The following is a 6,530-nucleotide window of genomic DNA, read 5'->3' on the forward strand; positions in this document are numbered from 1 at the left end:
GACAGCAAGTAACACATTCTAAGTGCACAGCAGACCCTCAGTAAGCACCAGGCATTCCCCGGACACCCCGCAGACGGCCCTGCCTGGAGGGCTCCTGGGGTTGAGGCTAGACTGTTGGGGAGTGGGGAGGGAGAAAGAGAAGAATGGGCACCCACACTTCATCCCCTCCCACAAGGCCAGGTTTCATCCCTGTTCACTCCCTGCCTCCCACCAACACTCTTCATCCGGGGGACACAGGGATGTACCCTTCTCTCTTGGTGTCTGCCCCTTAGGGAAGGGTGGCATGGCGTGTGCAGGGTGAGGATGTGCTGGCCTGAGCTATGTGGGATCCCAGCACCTGTTGTTGCCCTGCCAGGGCCCTGATGGGCAGGAGACTTTTGCCAACACAGCACTGGTGATGACTTTACACAGGCATGTCCTGTCTCTCCAAGGAACTCAAGACTGCTGGCCTCCAAGCAGGGGCCCGGGAGGACCTGCCCTGGGCATCCATCTCCACCCTGGGCAGCAGGAGGGTTACACGCAGCTGGGGCTGCATCCTGGGCTTCAGACTCAGCCATTGTGCATTCCCAGGCAGAACCTGCCCTGTCTTGGGCCTCTGTTTCCTCCAACCCTGTCTCATCTCCCAGGCTGCTGGCCTGGACATGGAGGTCGTATTTCCAAGAAGCTCTGGGCTGTCCTATCACTTTCTGAAGCTTGGACCAGCCAATCTCCCCCAATGGAAACCTGGGCTGGACAACCCCCCAGGGCAGGAATCACAGCTAATCCTGCCCCCACTCAGGCTGGCCCAACCCAACACACGGGGCTGGGGCCGACGGAGCAGGCTCTCCTGGGCCTGCCCTCAGTGACAAAGCTGCTGCCACCTTTGTCTCCCATCCCTGCCAGGGCAGACAGGTCAAGCCACAGCCCTCCTACCCACTGCTGCCTCTCTCGGTGCCCCACTGGGAAGAACGAGACCCTGGCCCAGCACGCTCCCTCTTTCTCAGCCCTCACTCGGTAGTTGTTTGATATGCAGCCCTTCAGAGCTCCTGGGAATTGCGATCAGGTTTTGATGATCTGCATGAAGCCCAGCTTGGAGGGCAGCAAGGATAATCACGTCATACCGTTTCTCTGGGCCGTGGTGCAGTCGCTTCTGGGAAAACTGGTCTTCCTTCTAATGAGTTCACATTGGCCACTCCGGACCCTTCTAGGCAGAGGAGCTAAACCAGCCCAGCCTCCTAACAGCCCCTGGAGAATCCCCAGAGTAGAGGCGGCAATCTGCCCCAAGAGGCCGGCTTGCTCTTGGTCCACGTGGGCGCTTCCCGCTCTGAGGATATAGTTTCTGGACAGTTCAGCGCTGTGTTTGTGACCGCAGTGAGGGGCCTTCAGGCCGCTCCTGTGTATGGGAGGAAGCACACCCCTCCTCAGGGCCAGCCCAGATCAGCAAGGGCTGTGCTCAGCAGGCTGGGAGCTGCAACACGTGGAGAGACCAGGTGTGACCTCTCCCAGCCTCAGCCTCTGCATCACAAGGTGCTGTGCGTCAGCGAGTAAGAGGCCCCCCTCTGGGGAGAAGCGCAGGACTGGGAGGTATGGAGGCCGGGCGTGGGGTTCCTGTGTGAGGCTTAAGGTGCCCACTGGTGATAGCCATCTCGGGGTTCCCTGTGGTTATCGCACAAGTTGATACCTATCCTTCGTGAGACTGCCAGCATGAATGCTCTGTATTTCCTAGGATTTCCTCTCTGTTCTCCCTTAGTATTTGGGAAAGTTCTTCCTGAAAACTCCCTGCCTAATTCAAGAGAGATGCAGGAGAGGACCAAAGGAAGGGACTCTATCCAGCCTGGGATAGGCGGAAAAGGGAAGCAGAGCGAGGCTCTCTGGAAGCAGCATGGTGGCGGCCACAGGGTTGGGGAAAGGGGGCCCCAGGAAATGTGAGGTTCGGGCAGGTCCCCTGGATTCAGAGCTGCCCCTTCTGAGCCCTCCAGCTCTGCAGGGCCTGGGATTTAGTCCACTCTGAGATGAGTTTTACACCCACCAACATTAAGAGCTGAAGATATTTTTAAAACCAGCCATTCCTCGGCTGGGCGAAGTGGTTCACATCTGTAACCCCAGCACTATAGGAGGCCAAGGTGGGAGGATAGCTTGAGCCCAGGGGTTTGAGGCCAGCCTGGGCAACATAGGGAGACCCCATCTCTACAAAAAGTTAAAAAATTAGCCAGGTGTGGTGGTGCATGCCTATCATCCCAGCGGTTCAGCAGGCTGACCTGGGAGGATCGCTTGAGCCTGGGAGGTCAAGGCTGCAGTAAGCCATGGCCATGCCACTACCCTCCAGCCTGGGTGACAGAGCAAGACCCTGCCTCAAAAACAAAAACAGACACCCCACAGGCATTCCTGAGAATCGGGCCCCAGACCAGGAGATCCCCGAGGGGCATATTACTAGAGACAGGGGCTTGGGGCCAGGGTCTCCCAGAGGGATTTCTCCTGGGAAAGCCGCTAGACAGGGTGCAGGGCTCCGCTCTCGGTGCAGCATGTGCTAGCGTGGCCCACACACCCCACATCCCTGCCCTGGCAGCTCCACCGCGCCTGTGGCTGCCCTGCCTCCGGCCTCCCCACTCCAGGCCCTGCAGGAAGGAGTGAGACCAGCAGGACACGGCTTTCCAGGTGAGGCAGCGTGGGGAGCGGGCAGGTCGAAGGGCTAGCTAGGTCATCTAGGGGAAGAGCCACCCCTACCTGTCCCACCCCGTGCATTTCCCAGAGGGGACAGCAAGGCGAGGGCTTCTGAGCACCAGTGGGGATCCTGCCCCTAATGCAGGCGTCCCAGGGCACCAGGGTTTTCAGCCCTTTGTCCCAGGTTCGGGAGCTGGGAGGGAGCAGAGAGCCCAACTGTCACCCTCCTGTAGTCCCTGGCACCCGTGTGCCTGGTGAGGGTCCTTCTCCTGCCCAGGCTCTGGCTGTGAGGGCTCAGAAATGGAGGGGAGGGGGCTGAGGGTCCCTGCCTAGGTGAGGAGCTGTGGTCTAAGGCACTTGGTGCATTTGCAGGGGCTGGACACAGAGGAGGGGGCATCTGTGGCCCTGGTGGAGCTGGTGCCGATGCTGCAGGCCTGGCAGGTGGATGTGGCATCCATCCTTCTGAAGGGCAGTTGGAAGGGGACGCAGTTGACCATGAGTAAAAATGTCGCTGGAGCCTCGGTGTGAGCAGCAGGGGAGAACCATCCTGCAGGTCTGCCAGGTGGAGCGGGCGAAGGAGCAGAGAGCGGAACTCCTGAGGCTGTCGGCCCTCAGGGCCCTGGAGCAGTGCTGCTCACGCCCAGTGCACACGTGAGTCCCCTGAGGCCTGGAAAAAGGGCAGCTTCCCGCTTAGTTTGTGGGGGGGCCTGCAGTTTCGCACTTCTAACAAGCTCCCAGGTGATGCCCGTGTGCGTGGGGAAACCACACTCCGAGAACTGCCGTCTAAGAGCAGGGCTTTGCGCCCTTTAATGGACACAAACCACCTGGGGACCCCCTTATTACAGTTTCGCAGGCCTGCGTGGGGGCCTAAGGGTCTTCGTTCCTAACAAGCTCCCAGTCGGTGCTGTGGGTCTGTGGTCCTAGGGCTTCTCCAGAGATGGCCTAATTTAATGAGATCCCGAGTGGGTGTTTCTGCTCCCTCATCACAGCTGTCTGAAGCAGCCTTTTGCTCTGGGAAACTGCCTGTGTTTTGCTGCCCTCAGACTCCAGAACAAAACTCAGGTCCGTTATGGATGCTCTGAGGTGTGCAAGAGCCATGGGGGAAACGGAGGCTCTGGGAGGAGCCCCTGGAACTGTCACCAGCTCTGACAGTGAGCACAGAACGCAGTGCCAAGCCCAGCCCCAGGAGTCCTGCCTGCCAGCCCCTGTGTCGGCCACCAGGAGCTGAACAGGACGGGGCTGGAGCATCCTGCCCAAAGCATGCACAGGCTTGGGAAGGTCGCTCTCAGCCCGATCTCACTCCCCATTTCTAAAACACAGAGGACCTTTATTCTCCCGCCTTGCTCTGCGTGCGTGGGTCCTCCCTCGCCTTTTTCCTCTTCCTCTCTTCCCTCCCAAGCAAGGATGCATTGAGGTAACGTCATCGTGATCCTGATAATGATGACCTGTTGTCGGGTCTCGACTCTGTCTGCAGGAGAGGGGCACTGGGCAAGAGCAGCCCTGTGACTGTCCCGTGCCACCTGGGGTGAAGGTGGGTTCCCCTAAGTATAGAAACAACACCCCGACTTTCCCCAGTGTTTCCAGCAGCTGCTGCTGCCCTGGCCTTGTGAATCCGGGTGTAGAGGGCAGGCTGGTGGAGGTGCCTGTGGGCTGTACCCACTTGTCTCCCAGCAAGGCTGGCAAAGAAGGTAGCTTCTTCCCCTCCTCTCTCCTCTCCATCCCTCCCAACCTGGAGGGCAGCAGGGAGCGTGACCACTGCCTTCAGCTTGGAGACTCGGTGCTGGGGCCTGTGTTAATCCACCTAAGGGCCTCAGGGTCACAGCTGGAACGTGGCTTAGGGGGTTATTTCGTGTCCCACTAGCTTAAGCAGCTGTCACAGCCCTTCCACCCATGCAGGTGTCATGCAGCGCGCCCTCTTCCCCCGTCCCCACCTCATGGGCTGATGATTTTTCCTGTGCACTTTCTGGATCTTTCTGATCCATGCTAAGGGGGAGACAGAAGGGAGCTGTTAGGCCAGCACAGATTTGTGCTGTAAGCAACATCCACGTGTACATCTCATGCTGCGGGAGGACAGGAGCTAGGCTCCCAGCAGACACACTTCTGCATGAGATGTGTGTTCCCAGGGTGCTTCCAGGAGAGGTCCAACAAGGGTGGAGGTGTGTGGGCCAGACTGTCATCAGTGTGGGTCCACAGGCACACACACACGTGCACATCCCCACCTGGAATCATGCGGAGGCATACAGGATGCTCTCATCAATGTGTGTGCACACACGCGCACACCCCCACCCTGAATGGTGCGGAGGGCACAGGATACTGACCCACCGGATCCCTGAATAAGCATCAGCATCTCCCTCCTGACAGAAGACGCGGAGAAACCAGCATGGATGGCTCCAGGAAGCCAGCAGGTGGCGAGCAGAGACAAGACAGGACAAATTCCCTGCAGGTGCTGGAGAAGGCAGACCGGGTCGGGCCGGGCTCTGGGGCCCAGCTGCATGGTGTCTGGTGCTTTTGTTCGGCAGCCGCCTGGGTGTGGCACTCGGCCACACGTGGGACATTTTTAACAGGGAAGCCGTCAGGCCTTCTACTTCTTATGAGGTTTCTGAGTCAGCACCTGGCTGTCATCAGAGGGAGGTTCCAGGAAGCCATTCCAAAGTGATTGCTCGGTTTCCCTTTCCACGACCTGCAGATCCCAACACTCCAGGACGGTGCGGGACATCAGTCTCAAGGTAACTGGTCACGGAGGTGAGAATCTTACTGAAAAATCAGAATGTTAACCCTGGAAGTTTCCTGAAAGATGAGCTAGACGGTTTTGAAACTGGATTGGAAACCCCAAGTGTAGCTCAAGGCTCCTGGTCTTCGAAGTACCAGGCTGGGGATGTCGGGGAGGTAGGTGCCCGGTGCCTGCCTGCTGGCGAGGATGACTAGGAGCCCTTTCTCAAGGCTTCGGCCCACCTGGGACTTGGGCAGTGTAGTGCCCAGCATTGGCCGCCGGAGGGAGCTCTAACCTGAGACTTGGCCGCTGGAGGGCTGGCTCAGTGGACCACAGCGGGGAAAACAGGGCAAGGGGTTGAGCGCCACCAGGAGCCATTCCACAGTGACCATGGAGGAGCAGAGACTGCACGGTGGGGGTTGTGAGTGGGGGGAAAGCGTCCATTGCCCAAGGACCTGGTCTCCTCGGCATCAGACTTACACAGCAGCTCCCATCTACCTTGACCTTAGGCTCAGTGCACCTGCAGCCCTACTGCCTGCCCTCGGCCTCACTGCCCTCATCTGGCAGCTTCTATGGGCTCTCGGGGCTGGAGAGGTCATGAAGAAATAGACCGAACGGCCCAGGCATGGTCAGAGTCCATACAGAGCAGGCCCCTCTGCACTGGGAGTCACAGGTTTCCGGTGCAGCGTCACAGAGCAGCCCTGCCCCAGTTCCCAGTTGTGACTCCTCGGCGTTCAGCACATGAGACAGAAGACCTGCCCCGGGGAGGTGCAAAACAGGGGCAATGCTAACGCCATCTGCGCTCCCTGGCCCTGCAGGTGAGTGAGGATGAAGGGGAGCAGGCTGGTCTGGCCAGGGAGCAACTAGGGCTTTTTTTGAGAGACAGTGTGCCCTTCCAGAGAGAATACAAATGATGGTGTCATGTGTCGGGCACCTGCTATCCGCTCAGCAATGAGCCAGACACTTACATGTGTGTTGCTAATTCCCATCAGCAGCTACCAGATGAGGTCTGGTCAGCCTCAGTTCACAAACCAGTGACTGAGGCTCAGAGATGAAATAGCTGGCCGTAGGTCACACAACTTGCAGGTGGCAGAACCAAGGCGAGTGTCCCTCCAAAGGCTAGAGACTCTCCTGCCAGCGTGTTAGGCTGTAGCTGGACCCCCCAGGCCCACAGACCATG

Source organism: Mandrillus leucophaeus, unplaced genomic scaffold, assembly GCF_000951045.1.
Source record: "Mandrillus leucophaeus isolate KB7577 unplaced genomic scaffold, Mleu.le_1.0 Scaffold79, whole genome shotgun sequence".
Lineage (NCBI taxonomy): Eukaryota > Metazoa > Chordata > Mammalia > Primates > Cercopithecidae > Mandrillus > Mandrillus leucophaeus.